The sequence below is a fragment of the Prionailurus bengalensis genome, chromosome A1 (assembly GCF_016509475.1).
Source record: "Prionailurus bengalensis isolate Pbe53 chromosome A1, Fcat_Pben_1.1_paternal_pri, whole genome shotgun sequence".
Taxonomy (NCBI): Eukaryota; Metazoa; Chordata; class Mammalia; order Carnivora; family Felidae; genus Prionailurus; species Prionailurus bengalensis.
In genome coordinates this window covers 105,082,248-105,103,809 of record NC_057343.1, presented here as the reverse complement: position 1 = coordinate 105,103,809, position 21,562 = coordinate 105,082,248, and the positions used below count along the sequence as shown (strand labels likewise).

General features: G+C 42.9%; 1 protein-coding gene across 1 annotated transcript in view; it reads left to right on the top strand.

Annotated features, from left to right (window-relative positions):
• Positions 1-21,562, top strand: part of MARCHF3 (membrane associated ring-CH-type finger 3) — a 149,097-nt gene that overhangs the window by 74,404 nt on the left and 53,131 nt on the right. The window lies entirely within an intron of this gene.

The following is a 21,562-nucleotide window of genomic DNA, read 5'->3' as shown; positions in this document are numbered from 1 at the left end:
TCGGATGCTTAACCAACTAAGCCACCCATGTGCCCCCCCCCCCAAATAATTAACACTTTTATAACACACTTTGAGGCCTGGGGCATTTTCTTTCAAGCAATATGGATTAAGCAAACCCACATCACCTTCTGTCAGTGTGCAATCACACTACTGAGTTCTGAAGCGAATTGTATCTATGGAGACTCATAATGTTAAAATGCTTTCTTGGTTTTTGTTTTCTAGAACTTATTCGTAAAGAATCTGTGGAAGACAAGGGTGATTACAGACAATTAAGTTATAAACCCTAAGAATGCAAAATTAATGATGTGGCTGAGAGAATCTATGTGAGTGATGGAAAAGAGAAGCAACAGAGGGAGGTAGAACAGTGCCAGTTTCCTCGACTTACACAACTGGGGGGAGCTTAAGAGATACTGGCTGAAGGTGATGAACTAAAAAAGAAAAATACAGGACCATTATTTAAACCTATAAAGTTAACAAAGAACTTAAAAGTAAAAAATATAACAAAATTTAGGGAGAGGAAAAAGGAGGGAAAAAAGGGAGGGGGCTAAATTTCTAATTTTTTAAAAACAAGGAATTGATATTGCTTAAATTTGATAAACCAAGAATTGTTACAAGTGTAACCACTTGTAATTCCAGGACTAGGAGTAGTTTGTGAACTAGAGGTATTTTGCTTCCATGTATACCCTCCTTTAATGAGTGAATCTGTGTTTCCATGAGAATACATCACTTTTACAATAACTTTGAAAAGGGAGGTAAAAATTTACGATTTTCTCTGCCTTGCTGATTCCCCCTCCCCATAAGAAGACAGTCTAGCTAGAGAAGACTCAAGAGCTTGCTTTTGAGTTTTTTATGTTGTAACTTCTGTATCCTTCTTAAAGCATTAGAGACCCTCGATTACAGTTGTGCCAAAACTAAAAAACCCACAGAGCAATCACTCAACAATGGACAAAAATGCCCAAACAACTCAGAAGGAAACATTAAAGGTCAGTGCCTTGCAGACAGTGCTATGTACATGTCATCTCCTCTTGGCCAGATGAGCCAAACATCACCCAAAATCAACAGGGAACAAATGAGTCCAGTGAACCTGGTCAGTAGAGAAATGGATGATTCAAGGCTTGAATGATTCAAGAGAGTGTACAGACGTATAACAAAGGTGAGAGTCTATACTCGTTCATTGTTCACTCAAAGGAATTTAAAAGAGTATGACTCAAAATGTTTATGAAAAAAAATTCAGGAAGTAGTACATTTTGAACTCCATAATTATGGGATGCCTGGGTGGCTTAGTTGGTTGAGCACCTGACTTTGGCTCAGGTCATGATCTTGCAGTTCCTCAGTTTGAGCCCTGCATCAGGCTCTGGGCTGATAGTTCAGAGCCTGGAGCCTGCTTCGGATTCTGTGTCTCCCTCTCTCTCTGCCCCTCCCCAGCTCACACTCTGTCTCTCTCTCAAAAAATAAATATTAAAACGGGTGTCTGGGTGTCTCAGTCTGTTGAGTGTCCGACTTCAGCTCAGGTCATGATCTCGTGGTTCGTGGGTTTGAGCCCCACGTCAGGTTCTGTGCTGACAGCTCAGAGCTGCAGCCTGTTTCAGATTCTGTGTCTCCCTCTCTCTCTGCCCCTCCCTCGCTCATGCTCTGTCTCAAAAATAAATAAACATTAAAAATGTATTTTAAAAAACATTAAAAAAAGTTTTTTTTTTAAATATGTGAACTCCATAGTTTTTAGAAAGGTAATGATAACTCAGTGCCTAGCATGTGCCAAGCACATGCTGAATGCTTTACATGTATTATTTAATCTTCAAACGAGTCCAGTAAGGTTAATACCATTTAAAGATGAGGAAACTGAGTCACCAGGAGTTAAATGACTTGCTCAGATTTACATAGCCAGTAAGAAGTGGAGCACAGATTATATCCCAAATCTGCCTGATTCCAAAGCCTGTCAGTTTAGAAAATACAAACACATTTTTTAAGAAATAAATCGATAACTAACTATAATCACAACACTCAGGGATTGTGATGCATTTTAATGTATCTCACCTCCCTAATGTATTTCTTATGCATAATACATTTTTATTTCTTAACAATTCAGGGATCATACTGTAAATACTATATATTGTTTGCTAATCTACTTTTTTCACTTAAGAATAAATTACTATTTCATGATTCGGTATTCTTCTGCATATCAGTCTTCAGGTCTTCTTGGTATTAATTTATTCATTCAGTCAATATTTATTGATGCACAAGGTAGTACTCCAGATACTTGTACTACGTAAGTAGACAAGCAGACAAAAATGTCTGAAGTCAGGAAGCTTCCATTTTAGTGGGAGGAAATGACAATTGACACAGTAAGCCAAGTGTGTATCATGTCGGAAACTGACACATAGTACAAGGATTAAAATATAAGGCGGGATAAGAGGGATGAGAAGAGCGAGGAGGGTGGTAGGGTGTTTGAAATTTTCACTGAAAAATGGTATTTGAGCAAAGCCTTGATGGAGGCATAGGAGTAATCCGTAACATTATCATCACCCCCAACAAGACCCTGTGCCCAGTCGCAGTCACTTGCCATTGCCCTTTCCCCACAGCCCCTGGCAACTTGGTGTTGCCAACTTTCTGTCCCTATGGCTTTGCCTCTTCTGGACATTTCATGTACATGAAACGGTCACAATATGTGACCTCTTGTGTATAGCTTCTTGTGTATAGCTTCTTTCGCTGAGTATAATGTCTAGAAGTTTCATCCAAGTTGTAGCACGTATCAGTACTTCATTCTTTTATGGCTGAATAATATTTTGTTGTGTGGATACGCCACATTTGTTGATCCATTCATCAGTTGACGGACACTGAGCATTTCCACTATGGGGTACCGGGAACAATGCTGCCTTGAACATTCATGTGTAAGTTTTCGTTGGAAGCTTTGTTTTCAATTCTAGCAGGTATATACCTAGGAGTGGAATTGCTGGATCAGATGGTAACTCTGTATTTAATTTTTTGAGGAACTTCCAGACTGTTTGCCAGAGTGGCTGTGCCAGGAAGAAAGCACTTAAAGCCAGAATGAACAGCTAGTGCAAAGGCCACTGTGGCTGGAATGGAGTGAGCTCAACATGGGATGGAGAGATAAAGCGAGGGGGAGGACTAGAATGTGTAGGGCCCTTTAGGCCATTGTAAGGAAGTTGGCTGTGATTCTGAGAAAAATGGGGAGCCATAGGAAGGTTTATGAGCAAGGGATCATGTGACCTAGCTTCATTTTTTTAAGTTTATTTATTTTCAGAGAGAGAGAAAGTGGGAATGGGGGAGGAACAGAGAAAGGGAGAGACAGAATCCCAAGCAGGCTCTGCACTGTCAGTGTGGAGCTGGATGCAGGGCTTGAACTCAGGAACCATGAGATCATGAACTGGGCCAAAATCAAGATTCAGACAGTTAACCGACTGAGCCGCACAGGGAACCTCCTAGCTTCATTTTTAAAAGAATCTATGTGGCTGCCTTATAGAAAACACACTATAGGGAAAAGAAGATTAGGAGACCATCAGAGTAAGCCAAGCAAGAAATGACCAAGTTGGAAGCAGTGGAGGCAGTAAAAGTGGTTAGATTCTGCCTAGGTTTTGAAAGTAAAATTAAGCAGATTTTCTGATGGATCTGGTGGTGGTAACACAAAGAAAAAAGTCAAGAATAAGTACTCAGCTGTTGGCTGCCTGAGCATCTGGAAGGGCGGAGATGCCGTTGACCAAGATGAGGACGACTGTAGGAGAGCAAATTTTGTAGGGGGGTAGATACAGGAGTTCGGCTTTCAACATGGTACACTGGAGAAGTGGAGATCTTACCTAGGCAGTGGGATGTACAAGTAAGGAGTAGAAGCGAGAGGTCCAGGATGGAGAGAAATTTGGGATTAATCGTGTTACTGGTTGAGGATTATGAAGGAAGTGAGTTTAGACAGAGAGGAAAGGGGCACCATGGACTGCATCCTAGGGCTCTTTAGGGTAAGAGGATAGTGAAAAGAGGAGGAAACCCAATCAATTACGATGTCCTGGAAGCCAAGAGAAGAAAGTGTGTCAAGATGGAAGGAGAAAATAAATAGGTCAACATGCTTCAGAGGTCAAGTAAGGTAAGGACTGAGGATCGACCGTTCGATTCAGGAACATGTAGATAACCAGTGACCTTGACCAGGAGTTTCTTTGGAGTGGTGCTGGCAGAAGGCTCATTAGAATGGGTGGAGGACAAAAGGAAAGGTACTGAAGGAAACTCTTGAGGGTTATGGATGGCTTCATTATCGTGACTGTGGTAATGATCTCTCAGTATACACATATGTCAAAACCAATCAAATTGTACACTTTAAATATGTACATGGTAGGGTACTTCAGTTATACCTTCATAAAGCTGCAAGAGACAGAGAATGGGAGGACAGAAAGAAACCTCTTTTGATGAGATTTGCTGCAGGGGGAGCAGAGAAATGAGGTAAGAGCTACACAAGGCAGAGAAAAGAGGATTTTTTGAGGTGGGAGAAATAACCAGCCATGTATGTGTATGCTATTGGGAAGGGTCCAGAAAGAGAAAAACGAAGAATGATTGTGGGGCAGCATTCCGGGCTCAGTCTTGCGGTCACAAATTTCCATTCGGTGCAGCTCTGTGTTTTTCTCCAGTCATATTCAGCAGCAAAGGGTATAGGCGTAGAATTGGCAAAGAACTGGATCATGCCCTTGCCAAGAGAATAGACAGGAAAGAGGCAAGAGTTGTGGGTACATGCAAACAGATGGCTTCTAAGGATGGAGTTTTTGTTGAAATGGGCTCAGGACCAAATGACAATCATCAAGAGGATGAGGTAGAGTCAAAAGGGAGAAGAATCAATGGATTAGAGGTTCCAGGGAAATTGAAAGCTTGTTGGAGTTGGGGTACTGGAGGAATCGTCAGGGGTGGTGGTCATACTGGGAGGCATGACCCAGCATTCCATGATACGGATGTGTACAGTTTGTTTAACCAGTTCAGACCCCTTTCTAAGATGAGCCTTTAGGATCATGGAAGCTATCTCCTTTCCTTCTGCCACCTCTTATTTCCTGATCATTCCTGATTCTCCCTGAGATCCCAGGAATTTCTACCAGGTTCAACCCCTCCCTTCTCAGATGACTTAACCCTAATCTAACTATTCTCTATAAGCACCTCTGCCTCTCTGATCCCAACCCTCTAATAACATCTGCCCGTGTATGCTGAGAATTCTATGATTCCCTTGAGAACCAGAAGGGAAGCCAGGGGAACAAGGCCAGGAGCCATATGTCTGTCCCTCTAGGGTATCATTGGAGGCAATCCACCTTATCAAGGGCTCAGTCTTTCATGAAGTGTTGTTAGATTGGAGAGAGATGGGGTCTTTTCCTTTTACAACTGGGGCTCTAGCTCCAGAATTTGCAAAGACGAAAGGGTTTAGGTCTTTCAGTGTATAGCTCCACCTTTCTAGGACTCTCATTGTATGGAATGTGATCTTTGTCACAGAGGACACTCTCTATTTCCTGTTCCATCAAAACCCCTATAAATGTTGTTTAGACATATACTGACCATTGTAGTGACACCATATTTTTTTCTGTAAATGATCTCTGTGTTACAATCTTTAATGGGAAATCAGTTTAACAGGATAATTAAATCCTTTAGGGAGGATTAATTTGAAATCTCTAATTTATTAGCTGTTGGTACCTTGTTTTCTTTAACACATGTACGTGACGGGGATGGCATTTAGATTTAAATGCATGTATAACTGTTTACCTCCTAAACATTGTCTTTTAACGATATTTCCTTCACTGGTATATCGTCTTGATAAAGCTTCATGGAAGGAAAAATTCTCCCTCCTCTCTCCACACCCACCTTTTTCACCTTCCCAACTTCCATAGCTGCCAACCAATAAAGGCACACACACATAAAAACACACGCGAAGAATACTGCCTAGCCAAGAAACCTACCCTCATCACAACACCTTCCTCAGGCTACCTCTGCCAATCAGACAGTTAATGCCATGTCAGCACCAACATATGGAAGTCCATCATGTTTGTTAATTCCATGGGGTCTGTACGTCCTCTTTCGACACTAGTCTTACCATGTAGATCACCAAGTTCCATGCTGCCATCCTGTCATGGGTGACACAGACATACTGAAATCCATGGGAGTTTAAGACATAACCCCCACTGGGGGAGTGTGGGTGGCTCAGTCGGTTAAGTGTCCAACTTTGGCTCAGGTTATGATCTCAGTCTATGAGTTCGAGCCCTGCATCAGAGCCTGGAGCCTGCTTCAGATTCTGTGTCTCCCTCTGTCTGTGCCCCTCCGCCACTCATGCTCTGTCTCTCTCTCAAAAATAAACATTAAAAAAAAAAAAGACATCACCCCCATTCAACCTAGCTCAAAGATCATTATGCATAACTCCATGGACCAGAGAAACCCCAGTGCTACAACCTTTCAACCCTTCATTCTCTCATGCATCTCTTCATGCAACTATTGTGGTTTTCTCTCTTGCTTTGTGCCTTTCTGCACAAACCCTAGTGTGGCGCATACAGTAGATGCTCAGTTATTAACAGGCTGATCACTCCTTGGAAGATAGCCAACAGAGCCATGCACTTTACCTAGGGTCTAACTGAGGGGGACTTTCAGTAGAGTGTATGGAATGGAAATGGGCAGTTCCTGGCTCAGCATTCATTTTAATTTGTTTTAAGTTTATTCATTTTTGAGACGGGGAGCAAGTGAGGGAGGGGAGGGGTGGGGGTGGGGAAAGAGAGAAAATCCCAAGCAGGTTCAGCACTGTCAGCACAGAGCTGGACGCAGGGCTCGATCCTATGAACCCTTGAGATCATAACCTGAGCTGAAATCAATATCAGAGGCATAACCAACTGAGCCACTAAGGTGCTCCCAGCATTGGTTTATTGACTTAGGAAGCGTATACTGCTTTCTCCCTCCCCCAGAAGATGATTTTGTTAAGTGAGAAGCATAGTAGGAAAATGCAGTTAAGGCGGGTGCTGCATACCTAGAGATCATGGATGGACATGTTTTGTCTGACCAAATACACAGTTGTCATGTCAGGGTAACTGTCCTCACATTGTTCATGCCTCCCTCCCCACCCCCCACCCCTCCCCACACACGCATACACCCTCCTCAACCCATCTAACAGGCAATCTCCTGATGTCTGTGATTTCACTTGATGCCTGAACTGGGCACTGGGCGGCCTGCACTGGGGAAAAGACATTCTTTTGTTCTTTTGCTCCCTCACCTTCCTCAGTGGAATCAAGGGTTTACGAGGTTATTTTTAGCCACTTTTGTCAGCAGGGAAAGGAAGAAAGGGAAAAATGAAGGAGGCCCGATGTTCTGCTGCAGCTTCCTGGAAAGAATGGGCTTTAAAAAAACACCACTGGTGAAGATTAATTCCTTTGTCAATAAATGTGGGCAGCTAATCTAGTGCCAATTGCCCATGCCTGGGGAATGAGCCCTGAGGACTCGAGGAAACCAGATCGTCTTGCGGTAGGGCATTTGTTTCTCCCAAACACTGACCAGGCATCTGCCATTACTTTCCATTTTTTAAAACTGCAGAGGAAAAAAGAAATGCCAAATGGTTTCTGCAACTCCAAAGGGCAAACTGGATATGTTTTGACATATGATGAAAGCAAATTATTCTAAAATCTATTCATATATAGAATTATCTTTCTGGGACACACCAAACTAAATGTCAGTTCCATGCATGAGTTCCTTCATGCACTAAGCCAGCGGGCAGTGACTTGTCTTGGTTGGTTTTAGTTACTGACTTGGACTCACGGTGGGGTTGCGATTACTAATGGGGCCGTCGGAGGTGCTTAATAGCCCTCCTTTTGCCTCCCAAACAAGCAACCACCCCCACTAAGAAGATACGGTCTCCCTCCCTGGCTCTTGGCTTTAAGGGTCACTTTCATGGGCTGTCAGTTACTCTGGCTTCTCATCAGGAGATAAAGCCTAGGGTCCTACCTGGTGCAGGGAGCATCAATTTTTACTGGAAGCTAAAAAGCCTTGGAGACCTGGGGGAATAAATCCCCTACCGGAGACATTAACGATCTCTAGGAGAGGGGAAAGCCAGGCTGGCCCCGCTTGCCTCACCCTCTTGTCTCCCAGCCCCCAGAGCTCAGGAAGCTTCCTGATTAAGAGCAGCTTTCACACTTTTTAACGTGTTTTTTTTTTTTTAACTGTAGCCCTCAGGGATCAGTTTTACATGGCAATCCAGCACACCCAAACACGAGACAGAACTTACCTTGCAAAGTACAAAGGACGCCAGCCCTTGTTTTTTGCCTAATTCCATTTAATTCTGTGTCTTCCTTAAGTGCTGCCCAAGACACTTGTGGATTTCACAAGCCACCAGTAAGTCACCCCCCAGAGGACCAGAAACACCGTCCCCGACTAGCAGAATACCGGTGTTTGAAGGTGGGCAGGGGCTGCAGAAACAGGTCCTCCCAGGGGAACGTGCGCCTCTGCTCTGCGGTTGGCTAGTCTGTGCTTGAATGTCTGCCCGGCAACTCTGAGGAGCCAGGCGGGTGCTGCACGCTTTCCCTGCGGCTTCACAACTACCACCAGGAGGTCTGAGTACTGCAACGACCCTCATTGTACAGATGAGCCTCAGCTGACGGAAGAAGCGGGAGGTGCCAGCTGGGAGAGCCAGATTTCAAAGGCGATCGCTCTGACTCTGAACCCGCTCGTAACCTTGACCCTACCTGCTCAAAGCCCACTGGTAACCACTCATTACCCGCAGGGTCGGGTTGAACTTTTTAACCTCTGTAGCTTCATTTTACTCCTTTCCTCCTCCCTCCCTCTGCACTACAGCCCGAAGGAACTTCCTTCAGCTGGGCTGACACTCTAGGACTTCCTGGAACTCTCTTCTCCCTTTGCTTGGTTTGCTCCTCTTATTTAGACCTTATCTAGGTGTCAGTTTAAACCTCATTTCCTCTGGGACCTGTGCCCACCCCACCCCCACCCTCCACAGTCATGATAAGTGCCTCCCTGTGAACGTGCAGACCACGGTGTATTTTTCTCTGCCCTGTTGCACATGTTTCTATCTCCAGGGGTATGTTGGTAAATGCCCAGCAACCAGCTCTCTGGGGAATAGGGGGCAGCGGGCAGGGGGGAGGAGGGGTGATTTAGCATTTGCCCATTTCCTTGGTGTAAATACTTCCACACTTGCCAATTTGAAGCCATCAACATGGCCTCACTGAATGTGAACTTGGAAAGGCATCAATGAGATTGTGCAGATGGGCTCCAGGGCATACCGCTGGATGTCTGTCTCATCCTCTCTGACCTGGGGGAAGGCAAGGATCATCTCTCTCTTGCTGACCATTGTATATCTCCTCGGTGAATAAGAAGGGCAGGCAAGGGCAAGATAATGGGCTGGTGTTTTGAGACATATTGAGATAGTGAAATGTGTTGCTTCTTCCCAATGAGTAAGGAAGGAATGGGAGAGGAAAGGGTAAAGGCCGGGTGTAATAAAAATAATAACCAACAGGGGGGTGCCTGGGTGGCTCGGTTGGTTGAGCATCTGACTTCCCCTCATGGTGTGATCTTGCAGTTTGTTGAGTTTGAGCCCCACACTGGGCTCGCTGCTGTCAGTCCAGAGACTGCTTCGGATCCCCCGTCTCCCTCTCTCTCTGCCCCTCTCCCGCTCCCACTTGTGCTCTCTCAAAAAATAAACACTTAGAAAAAATAAGAGTAACCAACAATCACTGCTTCCTTACAGACTATACCATATTTCCACACACAGTGCATCATGTGATTGTTTTCACAGAAAAGTTAGGAGGAGGGGTGTTATTTAGTCGATGAAGAAACTATCTCCCCAAAGGTATAGTGATCTACACAGGATTACACAGTTCACACCTGAGCTAGAACAAAGTTTTTCTTGAGTTTTAGCCCCACGTCCGTTTACGGTTCAGGGTGGCTTCCCATATCGACGTCCCTGCTTGTCGTAGGAAAACAGACATTTGGGCAAATGCAGAGATTGAAGCAGAGAGGATAATGGTGCAGGGAAGAGCAAGGACTGCCCTGGTGTGAGGAATGTTGTGCCTGTGCACGTGTGCACACAGGCCAGCCACACATGATACAGTATCTTGGGAAAGGAATACCAAGTGAGTGACAGAGCCATTGGTGACAAGACCCCTCAGCAGTGAGAGATGGGATTGTGAGCACTTAAGAGTGGGGCTTAAATAAGGCAATCCTGAGAAATAAAACCAAAGCTGGAGGCATTACAATCCCAGACTTCAAGCTGTATTACAAAGCTGTAATCATCAAGACAGTATGGTGCTGGCACAAGAACAGACCCTCAGACCAATGGAAAAGAACGGAGAACCCAGAAATGGACCCACAAACGTATGGCCAACTAATCTTTGACAAAGCAAGAAAGAATATCCAACGGAAAAAAGACCATTTCTTCGGCAAATACTGTTGGGAAAACTGGACAGCACCATGCAGAAGAATGAACTTGGACCACCTTCTTACACCATACATAAAAATAAACTCAAAATGGATGAAAGACCTAAACATAAGACAGGAAGCCATCCAAATCCTAGAGGAGAAAACAGGCAACAACCTCTTTGACCTCGGCCACAGCAACTTCTTACTTGACATGTCTCCAGAGACAAGGGAAACAAAAGCAGAAATGAACTATTGGGATCTCATCAAAATAAAAAGCTTCTGCACAGCAAAGGAAACAATCAGCAAAACTAAAAAGCAACCTATGGAATGGGAGAAGGTATTTGCAAATGACATATTAGATACAGGGTTAGTATCCAAAATCTATAAAGAACTTACAAACTCAGGGGCACCTGGGTGGCTCAGTCAGTTAAGCATTTGACTCTGGCTCGGGTCATGATCTCATGGTTTGTGGGTTCGAGCCCCGTATCGGGCTCTCTGCTGACATCTCAGAGTCTAGAGCCTGCTTCGGATTCTGTCTCCATCTCTCTCTGCCCCTCCCCAACTCGCGCTCTGTCTCTCACTCAAAAGTAAACAAACAGTAAAAGAAAAAAAAAAAAAAAACCCTTACAAACTCAACACTCAAAAAACAAATAATCCAGTGAAGAAATGGACAAAAGACTTGAATAGACACTTTTCCAAAGAAGACATCCAGATGGCCAACAGACACATGAAAAAGATGCTCAACGTCACTCCTCATCAGGGAAATACAAGTCAAAACCACCATGAGATACCACCTCACACCTGTCAGAATGGCTCACATCAACAACTCAGGCAACAACAGATATTGGCGAGGATGCGGAGAAAGAGGATCTCTTTTGCATTGTTGGTGGCAATGCAAACGTGTGCAGTCACTCTGTAAAACAGTGTGGAGGTTCCTCAAAAAATTAAAAATAGGGGTGCCTGGGTGGCTCAGTCAGTTGAGTGTCCAACTTTGGCTCAGGTCATGATCTCACCCTTCGTGGGTTCGAGCCCTGCATTGACAGCTCAGAGCTGGAGCCTACTTTAGAATCTGTGTCTCCCTCTCTCTCTGCCCTCCTCAGCTCACACTCTGTCCCTCTCTCTCAAAAATAAACATAAAAAAAATTTTAAATTAAAAGTAGAACTATCCTATGATCCAGCAATTGCACTACTAGGTATTTATCAAAAAGATGAATTCAAAGGGGCACATGCACCCCCCGTGTTTATAGCATCACTATCGACAATAGCCAAAGTATGGAAAGAGCCCAAAGGTCCATCAACAGATGAATGGATAAAGAAGATGTGGTATGTGTGTGTGTGTACATGTATGTATATATACATATATATGTATATATATGTATATGTATATGTACATGTGTATAAATACATATATGTATAATGTAATATTACTCAGCGATCAAAAAGAATGAAACCTTGCCATCTTCAACAACGTGGATGGAACTGGATTGTATTATGTACGCAAAATAAGTCATTCAGAGAAAGACAAATGTCATATGATTTCACTCTTGTGGAATTTAAGATACAAAACAGATGAACATATGGGAAGGGAAGCAAAAATAAGATAAAAACAGAGAGAGAAGCAAACCATAAGAGACTCTTAAATACAGAGAACAAACAGGGTTGCTGGTGGGGTGTTGGGTGGGGGAAGGGCTAAAGGGGTGAGGGGCATTAAGGAGGACACTTGTTGGGATGAGCACTGGGTGTTCTACGTAAGTGATGAATCACTAAATTCTCTTCCTGAAATCATTATTATGCTGTATGTTACCTAACTTGGATTTAAATTTAAAAAAAAAAAAAAAAGAGTGAGGTTTAAAGAATTGGATACCTGGGTTCAGATTCTGTTCCACCCCTTGGCTGTGTGACCTTGGTCTTGTAACCTTTTTGTGCCATCATTTCCTGCTACTACTAATCAACCCTCAGAGGACTGCTATGAAGATTAAGTTGGATAATCCATGCCGAATGCTAACAGCTGGGCTTGTTCCATAGTGCACCCTCAATATTATTTTTCTAACTTCCATTACAGTGTGGGGTTTTTTTTTTTTGTCTCTTCTGTAAGACACTGAGGTACTTTCTCATGCTTTATTGATGTCGATCATAGGAAAAGAAAACCTTGCAATGGCGTAGTGCGTTAGTACAAGCAGAGATACAGTTCCACTGGGTGTTTGAGCTCAGTGTGTTTCTGAGGAAGTTGCAAAACATGTTAAAAAAAAGAGAGAGAAAAAGAAAAAAGTCTTGGGGTGCCTGGGTGAGTCAGTCGGTTGAGCACCTGACTCTTGATTTCGGCTCAGGTCATGATCTCAACGTTTTGTGAGTACGAGTCCCGCATCACACTCTGCACTGACCGTGTGAAGCTTGCTTGGAATTCTCTCCCTCTCTCTCTCTGGCCCTCCTGGGCTCTCTCTGTCTCTTTCTCAAAAATAAATAGACTTAAAAAAAAAAAGTCTTGAGGTAGTCACAGAATCCGAATGAAAGTCAGACTTTTCCCACGGAAAGCAGTGAGGATTTCCCTTTTCCATGTAGATTCACTGGCGGCTTTACATGGCCTATGACATGCTTTGCAAAAGACAATCATGAGTAAATTGTATAGACACGTTAAATTTCATCTAATATAAATGATTTATCCTGTATCCTTTTCTTACCCTGTGCGGTATATAGTTATTTCTGTGTTTTCTTTCTATGTCTGTGTCTACAGTCCTCACTTTAGATGGCACACCCCTTTAGGGCAGGGCCTGTGTTTGCTTTTGAACCAAGAGCATGGTCTTTATATTCTGAAAATTACATTACAAAAGTAAAACAAAGATTAGTATTTTGTGATATGTGAAAATTACATGAAATTCAAATTTTATTTTCCGGGAATGAAGTTTTATTTGAAGTTTTTTATAGCCAGGCAATGTAGCTAATATTGCCTGTGGCCTTTTTCACACTACAATGGCGGAGTTGAGTCTTTGTAACAGAGATCATAGGGCCTGCCTGCCAAGCCTAAAATATTTCCTGTCTGGCTCTTTACAGAAAAGGTTTGCTGACTTCTGTCCTAAAATAACTAGTAGGTCTCCTAAAAAGTTGCTATCCCCTCCCCTATTGAGATTCAAGGTTTTGACTGTTTATCAAACCACACAGGGAGTGGTAGAAACTGTGCTGCGATAACCTTTTTTTTTAATGTTTATTTATGTATTTTGAGAGAGAGCGCGCACACACGTGCCTGTGCACACAAGCAGGGAAGGAGCAGAGAGAGAGGGACAGAGATAATCCCCAACAGCCTCCCCGCTTTCAGCTTTCAGCACGGAGCCTATGTGAGGCTCAATCCCATGACCCTGAGATCATAACCTGAGCCTAAATCAAGTCAGACGCTCAACTGTGCCACCCAGGTGCTCCTGTGATGCCATTTTTTTAAAAGCCACAGTGTGATTAAATAGCTCCAAATGCTCAAGAAGGCTTTCTTTCGGTGTCTAAGATAAGCTGTCATGGGGAAATGAAGTTAGTTTTAGGTAAGAAATACAAGGCAGGAAGACCCCAACCTTGAGTCTCAGCACCATGATTCTCTAAACCAGCAATGGTGGCCAACATTGCACAGGGCCGTGTAGATCAGCTAACATGATGATAACGTTGTTATAAGATACCGTCACTGCACGCTGACCCCTTAGAGGACCTGACTCTCATTTCCTTCCCAGACCTCTTCCACAGGCTGGGTGCGAACAATGGTGGTGCGGGGGTCCAAGTGACTGCCAACAGCGCCACCAGCAGAAGGACCCCCCAGGCGCTTCCCTGAAGCCGTCACCGATAAACCAACACATGAATGAAGGAGTGTGCTTTTCTGGGATCAGGGCCCAAGTGCAAACAGTGCCTCTGCCAGAATCTTCCTTTAATGTTACGCTGGACCTCAGTCCTGCCTTATTCAGACTATACTCTGAGGGACGCTACTGTCACATACATAACACATGCTTTGGCTTCAGTTTTGAAAAACCAAGCACAGTTCTGAGAACTGTTTCTAACGAGTGTGAATTTTCCCACCTGTTTCTCTTTTTTTCTTTTTTTCCTATTTATTACACTTCCCTGTTGGGTGGCTGATGTCAACGTTTTCCCCCACAGTTGAGAGAAGGCAACAACGTTTTTAAAAACTAGGTTTGAACTTCGAATCCCACCCGCAGTGTTAGGAAGCTCCTGAAAGGTGGCTCGGCACGAGGGGCTTTAGAGGACTGAGGCCTCGTTTTCCACACTTATACTTGAGGATCTCTCTCTTCCCACAGTACTTAGTAATTGTTTATCAGTTTTCTGTGAAATTCTGAACATAACTTTGCTGAACCAGAGTCAGTTGTAAGGCACCAACGGTAGTTAACATCTCTGTCTGTTCAGTGATAACGTAGTCTCAACGCTGTGTTCTTTCTACAATAGAAAATTGGAGGGCATTTTGTGAACTGATGGGTTTTACACTTTCCATCACTCCTAATGATGCTCATTAATTTGTTTTTATATTTATTTATTTTTGAGAAAGGGAGCGCCAGCGGGCTGGGGCCGAGGGACAGAGGATCCAACGTGGGCTCTGCTCTGACAGCAGAGAGCCCGATACGGGTCATGAGATCATGACCTGAGCCGAAGTAGGTCTCGGCTGAGCCACCCGGGCGCCCCACGCTCATTAATTTTTGAAAAGCAAAGCTTCTCACAATGATTTACTTTTTAAAAAACAAGCATAAAACATAATATACACCTGCACTACAATTAGAATGGCCATCCGGCAAAAAAAAAAACACCCATATATATATACATACATATATATGTATGTATATATATCACTAGCATCAAAGATCAGGTTAATTGAAGCTGCATCCGTGTCAAGGAGAAAGAGAGATAAAGCAAGATCTGCTGATGGATAAGGAGTAGAACTTCTCCACTCAATCCTTATTATTCACAGATTCCACAACTGAGAATTCACCTACTTGTGAAAATTTATTTGTAACCCCAAAATCAATACTTGCAGTGCTTTCACGGTGATTTGCGGACACGCACAGGGTAGCAAAAAATTCGAGTCACCTGACACACATGTTCCCAGCTGAGGTCAAGCAAGGCGACGCTCAGCTCTTTCAGATCTCATAAGGTAAACAAGCGTCCTTTTCCCACTGTGCCCGTGTGGGCTTTTTGTTGGTGATTTTGCTCTTTAAAATGGCAGAAATGCCGATGTGCTTTCTAGTGTTCCCAAGCACAAGAAGGCTACGATAGGTCTTACAGAGAAAAACAGAAGTTCGATAACTTGCATTATCTAACTTCTATAAGAAGAAGAGTCACATAAGTTTAATTCAGGCATGGGTTGTAGTATTGTGGGCCCTGGGTTCACTGTTAATGAATCAACAAAACATGTTAAATAAGTATCTTTAAACAGAAACACACATAAAGTAAGGTTATGTAGTGACGAAAGGTTATCACTTGATGAAAATGTTATGCCCAGAGCCTTGCAGGAACCCAGCACTGGGTTTCTGTTAGGAGCAATGGTTCAGCATTGGCTAATTCAGCATCGACAGCAATTTACAGAACGTAACAACCTCAAATAATAGGAATCCAGTGGTATTTGGATTCCCTTTCTATTCAATTCTCCTATATGGGGCTTAAGTACCTTTAGTCCAGAAGAATCTCTGGCTGTTAAAATTACAGTGACTTTTTAAATAATTTTTAAAGCACCAGCAAGGATATCTTCCAGTTCTTCCAAGATCATTAGAGCTGTCTTATCTCTGAATACTGTCCCATGTTCCAAAGGTGGTCGTACCGCAGGTGGTCACTCGCACAATGGTACAGGTAAGGTTAGGGGATCAGAAGGAAATGGAGACACAGGTAGAAGCCAGGAGAGTGCTAGTTGCTAGTTTGTGTTCTTTCAGTTCAACCACTCCGGAGACCTTTTGTCTATCCTGGCTAAACAGTTGATACCATTTGGGGAAGCCTTCCTTTCAAGTGAAAAAGAAAGGGCATGGGGGACAGGGAGGTATATAGGTGAGACGCTGGTCCTAACCTTCTCTAATAGGGAAGGTATACCCAACAGGGTGGTGTTGTCTGTGAAAAATTAATAACAGAGTTTCAGCTGAGGGTCACCTGTTATAATCAACCTCTGGCATAAGGTTCTGTTTGTTGTAGAACGGGACACTAATTGGAATTTGTACCTGTGTTATCATCACACAGTATCCAAAAAAATGGGCAACCTCTGGCAACTTTCACGACGCTTTCTAAGAAAAAGAGCCATTTGCAACTTTAGTGACTAATATATCCACAGAATTCACTTTTATTCAAAGAGAGGATGATTTTAGACTTCTCCCCTACTCCCCAGATACCTGATTATAATAGCAAAGGAGATCGCTGTATTTTTCCCCCTTGTTTGTAAGAAATAAGGAAAATTATTTATTTTGGCTTCTGAAAAACTGACGAGCTGTGACATTTTCTTCATTGTAATGCACATGTGAAGTTATTTCCCCCAAACCAGATTCTAATTTTCTATAATTCAGTAGGACAGCTCGCAGAACTTTCTTGCCTACAGTTTGAAAGTGCTACGGGGAAAAATTAAATCATGGCACAAAAAGGGAAGTGAATGAGTTGTGATACCCAGGAAAATATGTGGTGACTCACAGATATGAAAAGAAGTTTCATATGCAGCCTGAGACTTTGGGAATACTAAGGAAAGTGACTCGGCTTTCAGTTTTTTTCGTATTTTCTCTGTTGTGTCCTCCATGTTAACTCCCAACTTGGGGAGAGGAGGGGAATGTTCAATAGAATCAGATCAACAGAGCTGAGAATTATTCTCTCCTCTCCTCTAAGTTAGTAAAATGTGAATTGAAAAAGTCTGAGGAACTCATCAGCGTCCATCATGGCCATTGCAACTGCATATTATAAAAGTTAATCATGAAATCTTGTAGCTGTTCCACACTGTCTTGCCCAAGCATTAAATACCAAGAATTCTTCTTGTTTCAAAATTTGAGTCTTATCAAAAGAGCATGTACTTTCCCGTTAAGCAAATGCAGTCCTACTCAATGTATTAGGAAACTCTGAAGTTTTTTGTGGAATATACTTGTCATAACTGGAGAAATCACCAACTTTGTTAACTCCAACTCTGGAGGAGGAAAAAAAGTTTTCAGTTCTATTCCTCTTGCCCTAGTCTTCCTTATCACCCCAGCCAGAATGACTAAGGGCACCTTGCATCATGTAGACACTTCATCAGTATTAAATAATAATTATGGGAGCCTGGCAGAGAAATTGAGATCAGAGAGGGGAGCTTGGGTGGCTCACTTGGTTAAGCATCCGACTCTTGGACAATTTCAGCTCTGGTCATGATCTCAAGTTTCGTGGGTTTGAACCCTGCGTCAGGCTCTGCACTAGTAGTGCAGAGCCTGCTTGGGATGCTCTCTCTGCCTCACTCTCTGCTCCTCCCCCACTCACACTGTCTCTGTCTCTCTCAAAATAAATAAGTAAACTTAAAAAAAAAATCTTAGGGGCGCCTGGGTGGCTCAGTCAGTTAAGCATCCGACTTCAGCTCAGGTCACGATCTCGCCGTCTGTGAGTTCGAGCCCTGCGTCGGGCTCTGGGCTGATGGCTCAGAGCCTGGAACCTGCTTCTGATTCTGTGTCTCCCTCTCTCTCTGCCCCTCCGCCATTCATGCTCTGTCTCTCTCTGTCTCAAAAATAGATAAAAACTTAAAAAAAAAAATCTTAAAGAAATTGAGGTCAGAGATGGAGCTACCAAGTTTTTCCACGAACTTCAGGGGGCTGGGAAAATCATAGAATCCCTTTGCTTTGGTTTCCTCATTTCTGAAACAAGTGAAAATATCCAACAGTTCTCCTAAGGCCACATGGTTTAAATATACAATTGATGGGCAGGCAATTTGGATATAGAAATTCCAAACAGGAATGTAAATGATGCTTTAGAAAAGTTTGGCTGATTATTACAGCTCCTGTTTATAGATTTGTCTTCTCTAGCAAGGATATGACTCATGTTAAGTATATGGATTTTTCATCTAAATTGGCATGTCTCTGGTTAAAAAGAAACAAGCTAACCAAATGTTAATTTAGGCACATTGTATTTATGTGGGGGGGGCGGGGAAGAGAGAGTATCCTGTCTGGGTCATTTAGTCTCTCCACTGTTGACATCTGCGGCCGCCACCAGGGTGGGGGAGGATGGGCCACTGGAGGATTCGCTCATGAACCTGGTCTTGGAGACCATTGATGACTGTGTTACGTCACTGTAGTGCTTTGTACGTGGGGGTATTTGCACGGGTACCACTCCATTTTATAATGACAACGCCCTGAGGAGCTCCTTGAGGACTATTTAGTTCTCATGTATTACTGATGAAGAGCCAAAGCTGAGGGAATATAAATGATACAGTGGTGTCCCCATGCCTGTCCGAGGCAAAGCACCCAGGGCCTCTGGGGTCTGACCCAGGGGTCTTCCCACTAAACCAGCTGCTTCCTGGAGCAGGCTGCCTTGGAGAGGGGTTGTTGCATATCCTTCCCTGGATATCTCTAGTGTCATGTCTGCACCTAGAGAAGAAAGGAAGTGGTCTTGGTTGACTTTGGATTATTTATGATGAGGACATAGGCCTTTTTGAGTTTGGGATTGGCTTGCTCTCCTTTGGTTTTTGTGTTTATCATTTTCCAAAGGTGGTTTAATGTGCTTCCCCTCTTGAGGGCTCTAGGATGTTATTTGTTTATCCTTTTTAGTCTAAATATGATAAAAATACATTTTATTTTGGAAAATACAAAAAGCCTGCACAATAAAAACGAAACAAGAATTGCTTATTACCTGGAGAAAACCACTGTTCACATGTTGATATAGCATCTTTCTCCCTTTGGTAGTTGAAATTATAGATAGGTATTTGTATAGCCTACTTTTTTTTCATACGGCCTTATAGCCTTATATTGTATTTTCCAGTGCCAGTACACCTGTAGTATAAAAGTAATGTTAATGGCCCCACTAATAATCCATGAAATGGGTATGATCTGTTTACTTAATCTTTCCCCCACTTCTGGGCAGTTGTCTGTGCCACTTGAAAGGAACACTGGAGAATATAAAAGAGAAGTGTGGGTGTGGACTGTGCATACTTCCCTGTTTGCATTTCTGATCATGCCCCTAAAATGGGTTCCATAAAGAAAAGACTCAAGCATTATATCCTAAAAGAAAGATTCCTGAAAAGAAAGGTCCAGCCATTGTAAGACTAGCAGCAGAAACCAGCAAATTGCTCTGCACTGTATGTGGAGGCTCATCACCCTTGCCCATGTCATCCCTGCCCAGCCTACCCCAGTCATCCACCCTCTGCATAGAGTGTCATCAAGGATTGTAGGTTACCTTTTACATGGCCTGAGCATCACCAGGAAGGAAATTGGGAACTTGGTTAAATTTTGCTTTATGGATTTTTATTTTATTTTATTATCATTTTTTATTTTTGTTTATGGATTTTATCTTCATTTTTTGCTTCATGGATATATACGTGTATGTACATATACACTTTTTAGATTATCACCTTTTTGGCATTTCCTGCTGTATTAATCAGTGTTCTTCAAAGAAGCATAACCAACAGAATAGGAGATGATAGATTGATGATGATGATGATAGCTGATAGATAGATAGACAGATATAAAGAGATTTATTATAAGGAATTAACTCATGTGATTATGGGGGCTGACAGGTTTCAAGATCTGCAGGGTTAACAGGCAAGCTGGAGACCCAGAAGGGCCAATGATGTAAATTCTAGGTCATAGGCCGGCAGATTTGAGACCCAAGGAAAGCCAGTGTTTCAGTGAGAATCTGAAGGCAGGAAAAAGCACATCCCGGTGCAAAGGCAGTCAGGCAGGAGGAATTCCCTCTCATTCAAGGGAGACTCAGCCTTTTGTTTTATTCAGGTCTTCACCTTATTGGATGAGACCCACCCACATGAGGGAGAGCAATCTGCTTTACTCAGTCTATGGATTTAAATGTGAAACTCATCCAAAAATATCCCTCACAGGAACACCCAGAATAATATTTGACCGAAGATCTGGGCACCCTGTGGCCCAGTCAAATTGACACATAAAATTAACCATTACACCCTCAATCCTGTGCCTCCGTGGCCTACCTACCTATCCCTACCATTCCCTACAGGTGACTCTAAAATAGCAACCTTTTTTTTTCTTTACAACAATAGCTATTTCTAGTGGTTTTGTTACTTCGCATCATTCAGAAACAGAAGGGACAGGCTTCCTCAACTTGTGCACATGGTATCTTGTGACAAATAGAAACCTGGTCATATGATGGTTAGATTCCAGCACCAGCTCATAAGAGCTCAGTCACCTGAATACGGAAGTAATAGTACCATTTCAACTATAGCCAGCCATTTTATCAACCATGGGAAAAATAATCTCTCCATGACTTCCGAGTCAGGGTCTCACAGAGATCCAGCTTCCACCATGCTTCTACTCAAGCCACAGATCAGGAACCTAAGTCTCGGTAGATCTTCGAGCCACAGATCCTCCTTTTCTGCACTTTCAAAGGGTTCTGAATTGACGGGAAAATGGGAACTGCTTTACCTCTGAAGTATTTTGTATCTTCATCTACTTAGTCATTTATTCATGTATTCATTCATTCTTTGATTTTTTAAACAACACACGCCATGTCAGCTTAAGGAGACTATGTGCATAGGAGGGAATAGGAAGGGAAATTAGAGATTCTTTATTTTAGAGATACTTGCAAGCCATGTTTAGGTTAAGAGTTCAAATTCATAGTCCGCCTATTAATGACCTGTACCAATGAGCACCTGATTCCAAGTCTGGTCATGAACGAAAGGATTATTCAGGATGCTCCTTCAATTAAAAAAAAAAAAAAACTCCACACACATAAAAGGATTATTCAAGATTCATGGAAAAAATAAAATATTGGCAACCATTAAATAGCAGAGGGGATACTGGACTGCCTAGAAGTTAGGGGCACCTGGGTGGCTCAGTCAGTTAAGCGTCCGACTCTTGATTTGGACTCCGGTCGTGATCCCAGGGTCATGGGATCGAGCCCCACATTGGACTCTGCACCTCTCTCCCCCAAAAAGAAAAAAAAAAAACACTTAAAGAAGTCAGATAGAAAGGATTGTACTTCTAAGTAAGAGAACTAACTGTTTCAGCCCTTTGTTGCATGACTTTAAACTTGGATCCAGAATTTG